A 19,069-nucleotide genomic window follows, 5' to 3' on the forward strand; every position below is an offset into this window, starting at 1 on the left:
TCTATGCTGTCTCAGTTTTAAAAGACTGTGTAAGCCATATGGACTAGTAGACTTATCACGCTCTCAGCCTCGTCAAGGTTTTTGGAGATTCTGCCTAATGCCTGAAACTGACTGGCTAAGAAAATACTGTCTTAGGATAAATTGGCTCTCTTTTAACTCAGGGTTTAAATTGAAGTATTTATATCATACCTCTTTACACTGGTATTGGAAGACTGCTGGATTTTCATCAGAACTCTGGCCGATTATTCTGAGCTTATCACACAGATTTAATATGCTCTTGTGCTCACCCTCTAAAGTGGCTGGGAGGTGTAACCTCTGATTGGTATCCTCCACCCCTAGTGTTATAAATTACACCCAGCCCTTCCTGGACCCCAAATAATGTTTCAATTGGCTGATAACTGACAGATACAGCTGCAAAGCCACCATTATTGTCTACACTTGAAGCTCTTATAGTCGTCTCTCTCTATTTTTATACAATAAGAAATTAGGATAAACTGACCATCCCCCCAGGTCAGATTGAACATTTGTCAGGATTTCATAGGCACACAGAAATTTCTCAAGGTCCTAAGGAACTTTACTCTGTTCTCTTTGTAGTACTGAATATCAGTGACTAAAGGGACCTGAAGGGACCTGAGGTTGGACACTGCCATTTGTACCTCTCAGTTCTTGAAGACATAGAATGAAGGCCAGCTTAGATATTGAAATCTCTGAGTCTGAGTGTAACAGAAGATAGACCAAGACCTAGTATGGGATAGACCTAGGAGTTTGTCTTTATTCCTCAGTGGCACTGAGGTGAATAAGGAGGTAGCCTGCGTGGAGGATCAAATTTACCACAATATCTGAGAAGGCATTCAAGCAAGGAGTCAGGTAGATGGAGGAAGCACATGCTATGATGGGTCTGTGGGCAGGAGAAATAAGAATTAGGTCATAGGAATCTGACAAGATGTCCTAGAGGTCACTCTTCAATCCACTCATCCCAGGAACACCATTTGGTAAAATTCCTTTGGGATTAGATCACAGGAACCTTCCAGGCTGTTTTCCTATGTGTTCGCCCCAGAGCATCCCCTAATGAAACCAAACTCCTGAAGTTCAATGCAGTCCTGAGTTGGTCCTTGTGTCATTATCCCAGTGAATCACCTGTTAAAGACAAACTTCAGGGGAAGTCAGATGCCAGAGGTCTCTGATATTGTCTTGGCAGAGACATCTTTTCCATTGGATATTTCACTGTGACCACAACCCAGCCCCTGTACAGGGCTTTTGAATGGAAGGTGCCCTACTTGCTCGATTGTCTCACCAATTATAAAAACATTCAGCATCACCATGTACCAGACTAAGGAGGGATAATAAGTGTGCATTTCCCTGAGAGATTTCAATAACACCCTGATTTCTATTTGGTTTTTGTTTCTATATTTTTTGTCTTGTGTTATAGTAGTATACTGTGGATCCTGACTGACAGGTCATACATTTGACAAGTGGCTATCTAGGGAAACAAAAACTCTGGCTCTGAATAAGCTTTTCTCTCAACCATTGCAAGTAGAGTAGAAGGAATGTGCTCACTTGTCAAGAGCTGAGGAAAGCCAAATGGGTGAATAACCTAGTAGCGGGTAGGCTGAGAACCGAGGACGGCATGTGTCCTTAGGGAAAGAGATCAAACAAAATGAGAGATAAAAGGAAATTACGGGTGTTATAGCATGAGTTATAGCTTGGGAGAGGTGGGATCCTGGATGTCATTGCCACCAGCACCAAGGACAGGACCTGGCTTTGGAATGAGCTGTTCCCTCCCCTCTTCCCACTCCTTAGGTAGCCCTTCTTCCATCCCAAACTCTCCTGCATTCCTGCTAGCTCACATCACAGAACGCTGCATTTCCTGGCATACGAAAACTCTCCAATGAGAAATCAGCAACTATAGTTTAATATCATCATAGACAGGGAGATTAACTTAAAGTCAAAATTATTATACAGATATTAGTACCAGTATTTTGCTTCAGGAAAGCAAAAGTGACCAGGGTTTGTTTGTGGTTATGTTTGTATAGCTTTGCCAAGTTTGCAAGGTCTGTTGAGTCTTGAATTTTCAGTTTGTATATTGTATGGTATGCAAATCTTTGGTTTAATAAAGAATTTTTATTGAAAAAATAATGCTGGGACCAAATAAGATGGAGTGTGGAAGCGAAGTAGCATGAGAGAAGCCAAGCAAAAGGCCTCAGGAAATTTCTATAAAGAGGGTACACAAGGGGTACCAGGACCTTGAAGTTTATGGCAGATGGCTGAGAAGGGCTGGAGTGGCTGGCTTTCCATGAGTCTCTGGACCTTTAAAATACAGAGGGCACTAGCTTCCCTCCCTGCCACATGATGGGACATACTAGACTTCTTCATCGTCCAGTAGAGGTTTTGTATGACAAATGAAGAACTGGACATTGTACTCAAAGGTAAGGAAAAGGTATCAAAGTTGAATAAAATTCCATTAAGTGATGGTTTCCTCAGAGAGAGCAGGCTTACACTGCCTGAAAAGAAAGGGGAACAAGCACCAAATATATTGGATTTCAGAATAGAATTTGTGCCACTTTTAGGGTACCTCCCATTGGTTCTTTTAGAGAATGATTGGCACATGATTGGGAGGATGATGAGTCACGTTAGCAGTGCCTACTGTACCTTTCCTTTCCCATAATTCACTCTATAACTAGGTGTATGAATGCAGTCACATGCATAAAACTTTAATAAGCTGTAAGTGAAGAAAATTAGTATAGGCTGTTGCAGAGAATCTGGCATCCTTGCAAAATGTTGGAGACTTGGAATCTGCCAAGTCAAGCCCGGGACTCTTTCTTATCTTTATCTGAAGATTGTAGGCCTTTAGACATTGGTCAGGGGATTTACCCTGGGACATTGTCCAGGTACAGGTGAATGGAAAAGAGTGGTTCTGTAGCCCTATTTGCATCATCTATGTTACTGAGATTATCAGTATGTAGCCAGCTTGTACAATCTATATTACTACTATTAAAAGCTGATTCAGGTTCAATTATGTCTTATTTTGCAGTTTTTCCCTGTCATGAGACAGTCCCTGCTTGTTAAGGGAAAACCAATCAAAGTTCATGTTTACATTAGGAGGTGATAAGGAATCTGTTATCTTAATGATTACATTTGAATTGAATAACTCTCAGATTCTTAAGGGATAGTTCCCTGGTCTTAAATACGGCCAAGGAGTTTTATAGAGATTAATATTCATTTGAATGGGAAAAGAGAAAGAATTAGCAATTAAAAATATCCTAAAATAAATCCTCACAAAGGATGGTCAGGAACTTATAAGTTGGGAAGAAACTTACCTAGAGTTTAATCAAACTGATGGTAATGTTGAAGTATCTAAATACATTTTTTGATCAAATCACCTTTCTTTGAATAGTCTCTTAATTATATTGTATGTTAATGCTATAGTACTAAAAAAATTATTCTATCCTTTTTTCTACTTATACTTCCAAGTCCATATACACTCACTTAAAAAAATATATGAATGTATATGGGTATATAGATATATATTCCTTATTTTTAAGCATATTGAAATACGTTTTTAAGTGTGTTTTATTTTGTACTGTATACATGCAAGGGTATTTTAAAGATACTACATTAAAATTAAAATTGCTTTTTATATTCACCTCTTTAAATAATGTTTAAGAAGAAAAAATTAACTACAGTTGAACATTTTTCTTGAACTAAATTAGTCAGCACTTCCAGTATCATATGCTATTTTCTATAAGTAGGGAAACATTTATCCTTATGAACAACTTATAGAAGAAATAAGATTTTGCCATTTAGACTTTGCTCATGAATAAAATGTCTTTAGGGGAAAATAGAAATGATTTTTTTTTTTCTTTCCATTTCCTCACACAGAATAACAGCTCAACTGACATAAGTGAAATTTTATAAAAAGAAACACTTTTTGTTTGGAGATGAGTATGAAATATTCAAACCTTAAAGGTGGACTTTTAAGAAAATGGTTAAGGGGAAGGAAAAAAAAAAACACAATGTTAATGGGAGAGCAGTTACAGACTCATCTATGTTGTTAATGTAAAGTGCATTGCCATAGAATTGTACTATTCTTTTCTACACAGAATCAAGAGCATTTTATCATAACAAAAGACTATTCTTTTTCAACTCAGTAGGAAAAAGGCAATAGAACAGTGGAATTCCATTAGAATTCACAGTGATAAAGAATTCAGCTCAAAGGTGTGAAAGTCTTATATACGTAAAAGTTAAAATAAACTTTCTCATAAATGGACATCAAAATAGAAATATCACACCCAAAATAAATAAGTTATTTGAGTACCACGTGACTTTGAAATGTATATATAACTAAATAAGGAAAACATGTATTAGCACAATTTAGTGAGCTACAATCATTGAAATAAACCTGGTCTCCAACTTTAGAGTAAAACACCAAGTTTTTGTTTTCTTTTTTATCTATGTGTCATCAGTCGCCAGGATTCAGAGTAATGCTGTTGTCCCTCCTCTTTATGACTCTGGTAGTTGAACTCACCACAGACATCCATCTAGTTTCTGGAGTAGTCTCATCAGTAATCTATGAAGCAGACTTTACATCATAAGGCAAGACAAGATCAGCATCGGTGTGGTAGTGAAATGCAGTCAATCCATCAGCACTGATGTCATGATGTCTTGACCCAGCTCTCCAAGGCTGATTATGTTCAGAAGATGGATGTACTTGGATTTTATTAGCAGCTGCTGAAAGTAAGTGTGAGAGCAAGAAGACTGAGCAGAGTAGAGAACAGGGTAGCGAAGTGAAAACTCACAAACTAAGGCCAAAACACCAACTCAGACTTCGTTAATATAGGTTAAATTATTGAAAGAATTGTGGTAGTGGTACTATTACATTTTTCTGTTCCTATTTTGATCAGTTTGTGCTGTGATAAAACCAATGAGAATGAGATATAGCTACCTGGGAAGTATAAATTTATTCTATATAATTTGAGACAATATAAGAAAATATTTCTGATGTTATTCAAGCATTATTTCAGCTGATGCAAAATTTCTAATTTTCCATAATTCAAATAATTCTCAAGTTTCACATGTTTGTTCCTGTTGTGACAAAAAAATAATTAATGATCAAAAATATTTTTGTAAATACCTTGGATAAAATAAAACTATTAATCATCCAATGTTTCATAATATACATACTGATGAATCTCTCATAAATATTTCACTATTTTAACTTTTTAAAAATATGTTTGTATGTTTTTGTGTTTCATTAGCTTTTTCTGTTATTGTGTAGAAGAAAATATACTTATTTTCACTATAGTATAATACTTGGTTGACTTTATACACTACAAGTCACTTTGCTTCCATTTTATTGTAAATAAAATTACCATGAACATTTTAAGTGTGCATCTGGAGATAACAGATTCCATGTAGGAGAATCGTATAGAATTTCTTGAATATCAAAAATAATTTGACTCAATTTTAATAGATCCTATCACATTTTCTAACTGACATTGATGTATTCAGAGAGAATCACAGAGATGCTGGTATCATGGATGCTTATGTATGGAAAGGGGTACGTAGGCAGAAAATAAATAAGAGTCCCATTGCATTTTATGGTCAATTATGGCCTGAAAAAGTCAAAGATTCACTGAGAAGTGGGAGGTGGACAGACAGAGTAGAGGGAAAGCCAGGTGTTTGGAAAGCAAGATAGCAGTGCCTCAGTCACCGCTACTTAAATGAAATCTCTAATTTAGAAAATGTTCACACACACACACACACACACACACACACACACACACACACACAATAACACACATGTCAAGGTACCTTGGTTAGTAAACTCAGTTCCACAATTCTGGTCAAAAACCAACTGAACAAGAACTGAATCAAATTTCCTCATAAGGTAAACATTAAATCTAGCTCTAGAATTGGTTTTGGTTCTCATTCAACTCGAATTTGCACACAGAATTATGGAAAAAAACAAGTCTATTTAGCCCCTTACTGGATTGCTAACTGGATCTTGTGTGTAAGGCCCCATTTAACCAACCCATGCATTCCAGAAATAATGCTGACAAGTTCCAGCAGGACCACTTAGGAATGTGCACCCAGAAGGTGACTTGAGGGTTAGAGTTTTGAGGCATAGGACTATCTTTGACAACCCAGGGAGCCAATCAGGTTATGGCAAGTTTCACATAGGGGGAGGGGTCCTAGAACCCAATAAAATCCATAAGAAACAAAAGGTATAATCCCTCCCCACGCCCCGTCTTGCCAGAGCCCCCTACACTCCTGAAGGGTAGCTTTCTCTCCCCTGCTTCTTTTCTTTCTTAATAAAATGATTTTGCTTCCCCTTTTTCATTTGGCCCCTTCAATTGTTTGCCAATGCTAAGTTTAGTATTCTGATATACTCAAATATCATACTAGCATGTCACTTAATGAACCAATGTCAATGTATTATTTTTATCTAAACTGAATACTACATTTAAAATTTCTTATATTTTTCCTAATATTCCTTGGTCATTCCAGAATCCCATTGGAGTACAATGATACATTTGATCATTATGTCCTCAAATGTTGGTTGTTCATGTTTTCTTGTTTTTAATGATCCTGATATTTTAGAGCAAAAATGGTCTTGTAGTTTTATAAGATGGAAGAGACATTTCATCTTATCACATTAAGGGGTCATACTATTAACATAAATTTTCATTGTTGATAATAAGAGTTCAAGAGGTTGGCCTATGTTTGTGTGACTTTTCACCAGAAATTTAACTACTTGTCTTCATCTTTAATACCTTGTTCCTTGGAAGGATTAATCATTTGCAGCCCATTACAGGAGAAGCATGATGTAAGCATCTGTTATGGATTAAAAACTGGTAGTCAATCTAAAACCATCTGAATTAAATTAACAGAGCATTGAGCATAGATGTTGCACCTGAGGAAAGTTGTCATCATAAATAGAGACGTGGAGAAGGAGAAGCAGTGTGTTTACTCGATGAGACATTGAGCCATTGTGAGTCATCCCATGTGTTGCTGTTTGAGGCATTGGTTTTGATGGAGGAGCTCTGTTCCTTACATTGTGCATTACTTCCTGGTCCCAGAGAGGAAGACATATGCTGCTTAATCTCCAAGATGAACTGCATGTATTCAGATGTGCTTATAGTCAGAGGAGCTCTGGGCCTCCGTGTAACTGAGGATGGCTGTGGTGCTTTTCAAGACAGCCCTGGTCTTTATTATAAGTGTGACTTCTTGGCTCCAGTGTAGAACCCTCAACCTACCAGCACAGCTCCTTCATCCTGCTGGCATAGACTTTCTAGCTTCCATTAATGACCTTTGGGCCTTCCCAGTGTGTATCCATAAAAGAGGTGTGAGTCCTTCTTGTGGGTTCTAGACCTCCAGCTGGACTTCTGGGAGGCATTGTCATGAGTTCTGGATCTTCATCTGGGCTCATTGGGACATCACTGTGGGATTAAGGCCCTTGGCTAAATATTGTATGTCTTTAGTGTTGTGGATATATTTCCTGCAGTTTATGTTAATTCTGGGTGACCATCATAAAATTAATATTATAAGCTCCTGATTCTAATAGTTCTCCTTATAACCCCCGACTATAACAGCATCAAATCACTGAGATGGAAGTATTTACAAAAACTATAAAGGTTATTTTGCATTATTTGTGCAATCTCCAGTTATCTTTCCAATTAATTATTTATATGAATGTAGATACAAGAATATTTGATTTGTATTGCTGCCAAATTAAGTACTTATTTTATTAAAATTGTTTCAACTTTAGCCTTTGGAATTTCTTTCTCCAGTGTTTCTGTGATATACCAATATTTTACTTTTGTTGGAGCATTTTAACAATTCTGTACAATAAGAAAATTCATACTTATCTTGTATATTTCCTGTTTTCTTTAAAAACACAGTGATTTCTTTAAGGCATTTTGACTTGTTTTACTTCAAAATGGTATTAGAATTGAAGACGTGTACAGTAGCTTTATTCATTGCAGCATCAGTGTCTTAAGCCTAGGCTCTTTCAGCTCAGAAACAAGGACACATAAATATACACAAGGCCATGAAAGCACACACACACATACGTACATATACATAGATGCATACATAATACTGCATGGTTTCTGTTCTAATTTCTATCTAGCTGAATACAAGCTCATGCTAATGACTGCAATGTAACATAATGATCACTCAGGATTTCTCTCTTTATTTAAAATCTGACTCCAAGAATTAGATAGTATTTACTTCATTTTTCAACTTCAGTGTTTATAGATTTAGTGGTTTCAGGATTATTAACCCATATTCCTAAGGGACGAAAAATTATAATGCAGAGTATGATGACTATGTTAAGCTTTTGGGTCTTGTCGTTTACGTTTTTAAGACTACTTACAAAGCACTTTCTCTGCTATTACTTTCAGAGGATTCACTCATACATTTGTGATACTTAGATTATTTTATCATTTTCTGAATTCCATCCAAATTCATTGGAAATCCTAAATAACTTTTATCTTGTTTTGATTAATAAGGTCCATTGTTCATGATACAAACTTATCAGGGTTTTGTCAGACATGCTGTATAATGTATTCATAATCAAATTTTCTTTCAAAATAAATTCATTATTCCAATATCAACTGTGTATTTCACATATACGTTTTTTTCTTCTTTTCCCAAACCCTTGGAACCACAAGTTACTTTCCTACTTTCATAATTTTGTGTTTTCCAGAAAACTTTATAAATGGAACCATACAGTATACAGTGTTTTCAGATTGGCTTCTTTTACTTAGAAATTTACTTTCAGATTCTTTGATAATTTGCAAGGCTTCAATCATGAAATACTGTTCCATTATATGAAACTATCCTAGATTGCTTATCTAGCCTTTTATTAAATGATATGCCTATTTCTTTCAGTCTGAGCTTATTATAAAGAATCAGAAATAGTCATATTTCGATGCAAGTTTGGGTAGATACAAGTTTTTATATCAATTAAGTAAATGTCTAGAAGCTGAATTTGAGGAAAACTTGACAAGTCAATGTCTGTTTTCTAATAAATTCCTAAATTGACATTCAAACTGATAATACCATTTTGCATACTCACTAAATAAGGGGCTAAGTTTCAATCACTCTAAATTCTCCTCAACAATTTGCATGGTTATTTTATTATTGTTTATATTTATGACATTTTAGTAAAGGAGTACAAACATTTTTCTCTTGTTTTAATTTTATTTTTTTTTTCTTTTTTGTCTTTTTCCCTTTTATTGGTACCGGGGATCGAACTCACGACTGCCTGCTTGCAAGGCAGGTGCTTATGCCGCTGAGCTAAATCCCCAGCCCCTTAATTTGATTTTTAACAAAATTCAATTGCTTTTATTTATCTTCTTTCGTAATTACAGCCATATGTTCAGGTCTTTTGCTTACTTAAAAAAAAATAAGTGGCTTATATTCATCCAGTTAAGTGTTAAGAGCTCTTACATGATGTGGTTCAAGTCTGTCTTAAGAAATGGGTCCTTGAAAGTTCACTGAAAACATTAATTATTATATACCAAAAACATTATTAATGATTCAGTGTTCAGTGGTTTATTTTTTTCTTTTGAGGCAAAACTTGGTCACATAGGTACTCCTGCCAGAAAATATCAAATATTTAAATTACCAGATAGAAAACAAGTGATTGGTACAAACAATTTTGTTTCAAGATTATAGTAACTGTGAGACACTTTTTTTTTTCCAGAACATTATGGAAAGACCAAAAAACCTAAGCCCAGGTCCCTAACTACCCTGGAAGCCCTGCAAACATGTCTAGCATTAACATTCCTCACCCTTTCAGGCTAACATGTTTTAAACACCTTTGATTTTGTTTTTTGTATTTTTGATACAATTTTCCTTAGGCAGTTCAGGTTGGCCATGTGCTTACTTTGTAGCCCAGCCTCATCTGGAACTTGCAAGAATACTCCAGCCTCAGCCTCCTGAGTGTTGGGATTGTAGGAGTGGGCCACCATGCCTGGCTTCTTTTAAACACCTTTAAATTTTAGATTTCAATTGAATTATTTTACAATAAAGTATTCAATTTCATGTTTTTTATAGCTTAGTCTTAATTATTTATCTTGCATTTCAGTATTTTAAAGGTAATACTTTCTGATACTGTTAAGACAGTTACTTTAAGTTCTGTGCTTCAATTATTGTGACGTAATTTAGATGGTATGTTTTCTTTTAATTTTGTCAATTTTAATTTTCTTCTCTACTTCATCATTTTCTTTTAGTAATGTATTTCACATGCTAAAATCAGTAGGCAATTTAATGCTGTAGTGAAGGCAAAACTTTTTTGAAAGACATTTTCTTTTGTTTCTTTTATAGCTAATAGAGGTCTAGAACTTCTTAAAAACTAGAAAAACTAGGTTTTGTTCATTTTGTCTTTCTTATTTGTTTTTTAACTCACTTTTAAGTTTATATTAAAAATTGCACTTTCATGATTTGTGTCTGGATATCCCCCAAAGCCTCATGCAGTCATAAGTACGGCTTTTTCAGAGGAGGGTGAATCTAGAGTGTGCGGTTGATTTATGGTGCAGTGCTAGGATTAAAAATGCTAGGATGGATTGGCTGGGGATTTGGATCAGGGGCATAAGTGTCTGTCTGCCAAGTGCTAGGTCATGAGTTCAATCCTTGGAACAACAACAACAAAAAGCTAGGGTGAAGGGTTTGTGATTACTAAATCAGGCCACTGATTGGTTTGGTGCAGCTCTAACCCCAGAATCCTGAAAACAATGTGGTGGACAAGAAGAGGTTTATATTTCCCCTTCCGTGCTTGTTTTGCTGTCTTCTGGTTAGCCCTGAACTGGTTCTCCATTGCCATGTCCCTCTACCAAGCCATCCTGCCTTGGAGTCAGCAGATTATGGCCTGAAACAACTGCAAACTGTGAACTTTCTGAACAAAGAGACAACAGTAACTAAGATATATAGTTTGAAATGATTTCCTGAAACAGTGAATTCTTGCCTATCTCCACCCCCAACTGATGAGAAAGTTTTGCTCAACTTCATCTATTCTCTTATTTCCTTTAAAATAAAAAGTTTCATTGATAAGAAAAGTAAGGTCAAATATTGGCTAGACTCACTAATTTTCTTTTTACAGGAATCCAGTCCTGCAAGTCTTGATGCTTTTTTATTATTATAATAACTTTGAATAGTATACTTTATAATATTTTCTAGCTTTCTCATTTACTCTTTGTAAATTAAATGTTATGAAATGTAGTCTTTCTCTGAAGCCTAGGTAAAATTGGCAGCATTTCAATAGTGAGAATTGTATTTACTGTTAATACAGCATTGGCTTCCGAAATTCTTTGAATGCTGTAAGTTTATTTAATTTATAATGAAATTTGATTGTTTCCCTAATGAATTACATTTCCAGCTTTCTTCTCATTCCAGAATAATCAACCTTTGTTGTCTCCAATTTTTACTTCAGTTTCACTTCCCAATGACTCTTACATCTTTATCTTTATATTTTATTGTAGACTAACTTCCCTCACAATCTTCCATGTTGAATCAAAATGTGGACTGCAACCCATTGTTACATATTTTTTCTCTGTGTGTGCATGTGTGTGGGTGTGTTTACTTTTATTATTATGTCATGCATGATATTGGTGGAGTATTGATATGAGACAATTTTTATTTAAATATGATACAACAGGCAAATGTATGATGAATTTTGTTGACTTTTATAGAAAGGAATTTGACCTTCTGCAAATCTTGAAGAAACTCAACTAAGTTAATGTTCTTAAAACATAATTCTGAGTGTGTTGAGAATTCTATGCCAGTTCCTCAGTAACTAACTCAGGACACTAAACTTACTAGAGTAAGTGATTTGGAGTATTTTATTGCAATGTTATGTAAGACTTTAATTTTACTGAGAAAATAGCCAGTGATTTCTTACTATTACAGCTTTCAGTTCTACAGTCTGTAGTGACGAGGTACCCTGAATTCTGTTGCCAGTTCTGCCAGTCTACTGTTTTTTATGTGAAATATGATGGCACAATGAAAAAAAAAAAAAACAAAAAAAAAACAAAAAAACAAAAACAACAACAACAAAAAACCTTGTGCTAGTTTCTCTGAATGAATAATGCTTAAAGAGTTACAATAAATGAGCCACATACCTATTTTCCTTATTTGTTCTAATGAGAAAAATTATCCTATTATTATTTTAATCATCTTCTGATTAGTTAAGGAAAATTCGAAACTTCAATATGTGTACATGTTGTGTCATATAGCATATGCCTTCCCATAAATGAGTACAGATTAATTTATCTTTTCTTTCCATTTTCTCTTGTATTTATTAGAAACATAAGAACATAAGAAAATACGTTCAAGGTGAGTCATGTTAAGCAGTTTCTTTTACTACCTCAGGACATGGAAGGATGTCACAGCAATGTAATCATAGCTGTCAGGCATCTTTTCAGACACTAACAAAGAATGACACACAGTCAGGGGCAGTGCTAGGTTACCTTTACTCCAAGAATTTCATAAGACATAAAGATAAGAGGAGGGGACACAAAAGCCATTTCCTCAATAATTTCCACTGTACACACAGTCCTTCTGCAATAAAAAAGACAGATTTCACAACAAAAGTACAGCATTTTTTTTATTAAACTTGTCTTCTTGATGATTAAATAATTCAGAGAAGAGTTATATTTAAGCATTTTAGTCCCATTTAAACTTTTCAATGAGATAAATTGATTTTAATATAATAATGATGATGACAAATTTAGAAATTTGTTTCATAAATATTTTACCTAACTAAGGAATAAGAACATTAAAAATTAAAAATTAAAAATGTGAGGAAAAATACGAAAAGGCAAAGTGAGATTTCTAGCTTTAATTGGGAATTTTACAATTGTAGAGTGTTACAAAATATTCCATATTTGACAAGTTTTATTCAAAGTACTATAAAAATTTTGAAAATATGTAGCAGAGGAGAAGCTTCATATGTACTTACAATGGGAAAACTTCCACAAAATATGTAAAAAAAGGAGACAAAGAACTCTGTCTATAGCCTTAGCAGCACATCTATGCATGCTAAACTCTTAGCTCGTTTCATTCCATATATATAAATTAGGAAATAAAATAAAATTGAATTCAGCAGAGTAAAATTGGAAGAGTAAAACCTATAAGCCAATAGCTAGAGAGTTAATCAAATATATTTACCTAATACATATTATAGGAATGAAATATTCAGCACAATACCTTGTTTGTAATAAAAAGTATTTAATTTGCACTACTTACAAGTATTTAGCGTTTTTCACTTTGGATTGTTTGATTTCTTTTTGAACTGTAGATGTCTCAGAAAAGAAAGTCATGAGTATTTCAATGTTTATTGGTCTAATGGTCTTAATTGTCAACTTAATGAGATAAATAGATGCTGAGAAGATTAGTAAAGCACACTTCTGGGTGTATTGGAATGGTTCAGAAGAAAGATGACCTTTCTTAGATGATGGTGATATGAGGAAATACCCCAGAAATCAGAGACTGGGGGCTGGGAATTTAGCTCAGCGGCACAAGCGCCTGCCATGCAAGCAGGCAGTCGTGAGTTCGATCCCCGGTACCGATAAAAAGGGAAAAGACAAAAAAAAAAAAAAAAAAAAAAAAAGAAATCAGAGACTGCTTGAAAAAATCAGATTTTCTTCCACCTGTGTACAGGCAGGCTGACACTGGAATGATAGCAAACATCTAATGGGATGGCTGAGTATCCATCAAATTTTGGATTGGGGTGGGAATTTCAAAGAGTCTAAATGAAGCAAGTGTTTGAAGTCAAAACTGCAGAGGCAATCAGTACAAGTGTGTAGATAAAACTGGCACAAGGAAGACTTCAAGTAGTCCTAAATTTCTTCCTGGTCCTTATTTCTTGTTACAGTGGACAGGCTGTTGTCAGTAGTGGACAGACGATTGTTTGTAAGAGTATGAAGATCTCTCTCAGGTCACTCTAAGGCCAGCGTCTTGGACACTGTGCCTGGTCTCTGGCCTCTTATTTTGATGCTTTTCAACCATCTCTGTACCCCTTACACTAGGACTTGAGTACATTCTTCAGTCATGAATGTCCTGGATTGGATCCGTTCGACCATAAACAGCTTTCTGAAACACTGAACCAAATCAACTCTCTCTTTTTACCACTTGTAGGTTTCAGGTATTGTGTCCCGCTGCAGAAAAAGGAAAAAAAGCAATTCAAGGATTTAAATAAGGCTCAGAAATGAAATGTCAGGTCATTTTATATAAATATCTGAAACTCATAATGACTGTTATTAAATTTATTCATTAATTATTTGTGTGAAGATACTTGTCCAACACCAATTATTTCTCAGAAATTATTCTTGACAAAGATCACATTTGCAAACCAAGTAATGGTTCCTCCAAATCTGTTCAAGTCTTAATCCTTGGAAACTGTGAATGCTGTTGCCTTACAAGGCAAGAAAATAACACTAACTAAAATGCTAACTACAATCCCTTAGCAAATGTGATTAAAGATTTTGAGAAAAGAAAATCATCTGGCATGTTTGAGTGGATATAAAAGTAAACATATATATCCATACTGAGGGAAGACAGGTAAAGATTCACCCCCATAATGTGATAGGGAGACGGAGAGAGATGTTGGAACGTACTGAGCTTGAGGACTCGAAAGCAAAGCTGAGTGATGTTGGCAGACATGAACCATCCGGGAAAGCCAGGAAAATGATTTTTTACTAGGACCAGCAGGGTTAGAGCCGCCTCATGGACCCCTTTAGTTTAGCCAAGTCAAGTTTGTGGCAAACTTCTAGCTTGTAGAACTGTGATAAATACATTTCTATTATTTTAACAATCACACTGCACACAGTTTTTGTCATTCATTTGTAATGAGTACAAATCGATCTCCATCAAAACATTTAAGTTAAATGTTCATCATAATTGATTGTTTTTAAATGTTATATGTAATGCACTTTATAACAGATTTGGCATTACAATTTTTTTCAAAGTTTATACAAATTTGTTTTTGTTCTGAAAAAATCTTATAAAATAGTTACCTGTGCAATGAGGATAAATTTGACGTGGTGATATGGAGCATCTATTTCTTTGTCTATCAATCAAGTAGTTATTTATAAATAGATAAAATATATCTAAATGCATATTTAATTTTTTTTACTAGTTAACTGGAGCCACCTAAATAAATCAAGTACATATACTGATCCTAGAAATACTAATATAAACTTTTTTGTTCAAAAGTAATGTTAAACATTAGCCAAGTACTGTAAGGCCATCAAATACTCTCACTGAGCAATTAAATAATGTAACTGGGAAATTACTTGCAAGTGTTGGGGGAGAAGTTAAGGAAATCAACAGGTATACATAGCCCAGGAAACTTTAATTATTCAAAGGGTTAGATGGGGGTACGGAGGTTCAAAGTGCTTCAAGAGATGACTTTGAAAACTAACTGCTCAGGTGTAGCAGAGAAAGCTAAAACTTTCCAGATATTCATACAAATAACTGGTCACTGGGCGTACTTTGATAGCTATCCAGTGAACTGCATCACGTCTTTTCTGTTATCCCAGCTTTAGATAGCAGTTCATATCCTGTGAAATCAGATATTTGACCACAGAGCCTTTACAAGACACATGCAAGCTTTCACTTTCATACTAAATCTTGCATATTATGGCTGCACAAAGTGTCTTTTGCTTCATGACTGAGCATGAGTGACTGGGTTTCCAGGAATCCATTTTTCCTCTCGTGAAACAAAGTATAAAGTTTGCGCAGGCTATAATGCCTTTATTGAGTGCACATTTAATTTTTTATAATTAATTATATAGTGAGATTGTATACATGAATTTTTAAGATCCTGGTTGTCAGTCATCTCAGGAATTTCTTCACCTTGATAAGTCTTATATCATTTGACATCTACTTTTAAATCATGAATTAAATTCATATATTTTATGACAGTTCCAAAAATAAAAAATATTATGGGGGAAAAGATAGGCTTTTCAGACAGTATTAAAAATGAAAAAGGAAAGAAAGGAGGCTCGGAAGGTTGAAGAAAACTTCTAGAAAAGTTTTGAGGGTTTGTTGTATATAATTCTTGACATTGTTCATATACAGACAAATATATTTTTATACAAATATGATTATACTGTATTTTTATTATAAAAAGAAGAAGAAAAATAGAAATACAATAAAACAGTTTCTAATCAGGCTCAGTATACAAGATACAGACATGAAATTATATCCAGACAATATTAGCACAAACATTTCTCTTCTCTACATGTCACAATAATTTCTAAAGATACATAGGGTGAACATGCCAAGACTGGTGTATTTAAATTATAATTAAGTGTCAACAAAAGTTTGTTAATTTTGAACAATATGTCAATCCATGGTGGTGGAGATGTTTTCCATGGGGTACACAGTCGATCCTCTCTACTGGCAGGCTCTACATTCTTGGATTCAACCAGCCATGGACTTAAAACATTTCTTAAAGTTTTAAAATATGAAAATTTTTATTTTTTAATTTCATTATTCCTTAAATATTACAGGATAATGATTAGTTTCATAACATTGCATTGAATTCAGTATAAGTAATTTAGAGATAGTTTAAAGAATACAGGATGATTGGCTTACATTATATGCAAGTACTGGCATATTATATAAGGAACAAGGAAATGCTCAGATTTTGGTATCTATCGAGGTGGAACAAATTTCTCATAAGAAAAGATGATGTTATGTAGCCATGTTTTACTTTCTGCCCAATTCTTCTGTGAAACTAAAGCTTCTCAAAAATAAAATTCAGTTATTAAAAATCTGACATTCTTTTCATGAAGAGAATGTAAAAGGATTTTTTTTTAAAGACAGCTTCTCTCTGTGTGTAGTTCAGGCTGGTCATGAGTTCACTATGTAGCCCATGCTGTCCTTGAACTCATGGACATCCTCCTGTCTCCACCTCTTGAATTCTGTAATTGCAGGCTTGTGCCACTATGTCCAGGCAAATAATTTTAATATGCTAACCAACATATATTTCAGCTGATTTACATGGTGTCTGTTATTGAAAACAAAGAAATGCAGAGTGTGCTTCTAGCAATGAATTCGTCTAAAAGATGATACTGGGAGGGCAGGCTATGTTTACATTCTACAGTTCAGAATTAGAATGGATGATCAGATGAATAATGAATACAGTGACAATGAAAAAGATCATTTCCCTAGTAAACTATCTAGAATTTTTTAATAAGTAAGAAATATGTAGAATAAAATTACTTAGTTAAAATTTTAAATGATAGTTACGGAGAATGACACAAAGGAAATTAAAAGAAACAGATAAAGTCTCTTATTCAAAGTAATGTTATGTTATGTCCTCATTTATCTCAATCTCCCCCTTTTTAAAAAATATTTATTTATTTTTAATTAAGGAAAAATAAAAAAATTAGGAGGATATATTATAGTAACTTTTTTGATTTCCTATTAACTTGATTTGAAGCCCTGTATTGCTCCTACCATCTTGTTTTGACTGATTTTACTCTGTTCTGTTCCGTTTGATAGTATCAAGTTTGAGGGTATAGGCAAATACTTTGAAGGCAATAAGATTCACTATGACACCCATTCTGGTTTGACTCTTATCTTCTTTTGAAGTCCTGTGATGTCTCCAATGTTTAGGTTTTATTGGTCTTGTTCTGTACTGTTTTGTTCAATTTGATTACACTTAATGATATAGGCAATTCTTTTTAAGGTAGCAAGAGGCATTATGGTAACCATTTTTGATTACCTTGTATTCTGTTTTTACATCATATGCTATGTCTATCCTTTGTTTTGACTGACTGCTTTGTTTTGTCATATTTGATTTTATTCTCTTCCAAAGAAAAAGTAATAAGAACTATGGGAGTAGTAAAACCCAAAATGTGTAAATGTTGTTGTGAAAAAGAGAGAAAAAAAAAGTGCTCTAAAGAATACAATTGCAAGTGTGTTTAGGTGTGTTAAGATAGATGACTATATTACTAAGATTTGTTGGATCATTGAACACAACTGTCTGCAGTCTCACTGTTTGAATGTCCACTTTGTATGCTTTAATTCTGTAACTTGAACAACTATTTCTAAGATGACAATATGTAATCTATTAACTAGTGATTTCCTACTGTTTTACTGAAATTCTGTATTACTTGTACCCTTATACTATTTTTTTCCTTTAAATAAAAAAAGTAATGGCAGGATAGGTACATATCCTTTGATAGCATCCAGTCTTCATATGATGCACTATCACCACCAAGGATCATCATTTATATTGACCAGCCGTGCATTAAAATCCATCCTATAGATCTGGTAAAACAGAATGCACATTTAAGGTTTTTTTGATTATCTCTCTATATATAAATGTTGCAAAAGACTACCCTATAGTACCAAGAAAATCCCATGAAGATTCTAAAATCCCATGAAGATTAAATTCTCTGTTAGTGTCTTAACCTAACCAGTCCGTATGTTGCAGAGACAGTTAAGTCACAAACAAATCATTATGAGAAGGCAAGACTGAAACATGTGTAATGCTATTCCACATACCAGTCCATCTACAGGCCATGAGAGAAGAAGCACATATGGAGTCTTCTTCCATTTTAACATTGAGTAACCCATGATTGCAGAGACAATTGCCGCAAAAAATGTTTCAGACTTCATATAATCTTGATAATACATCCTCCACACTCTCTGGTGGAAGGAATTTAAAATCCCTTTAAAAATTATTAAAATAATCATTAACGTCCCTCTCATATTTAAAAAGAAATATTTAAAATGATCCCATGTTGACCCACTATAATATTTTTATGTTTTTCAGCATTGACTAAAACAATGTCAAGTTAGGTTTCTGTAGTCATAGACATGAAATGCTTGCTTTAGTGTAAACAATGTCAAGTTAGGTTTCTGTAGTCATAGACATGAAATGCTTGCTTTAGTGTTTGGGTGTGTGACACAGCTACTGAGTTTTTCATTCTTGTAGGTCCTGTAGTAGTGAATGGCAGTAGAGAATTATTATTTTTGTAAAAAATATGAACATAGTATAACCTGCATTCTACTGTTAATCTTGAATGTGATAATTGAATTATGCATC

Source organism: Cavia porcellus, unplaced genomic scaffold (genome assembly GCF_034190915.1).
Source record: "Cavia porcellus strain 051 isolate PalLab524CR breed Dunkin Hartley unplaced genomic scaffold, mCavPor4.1 scaffold_14, whole genome shotgun sequence".
In the NCBI taxonomy this organism is placed as follows: domain Eukaryota; kingdom Metazoa; phylum Chordata; class Mammalia; order Rodentia; family Caviidae; genus Cavia; species Cavia porcellus.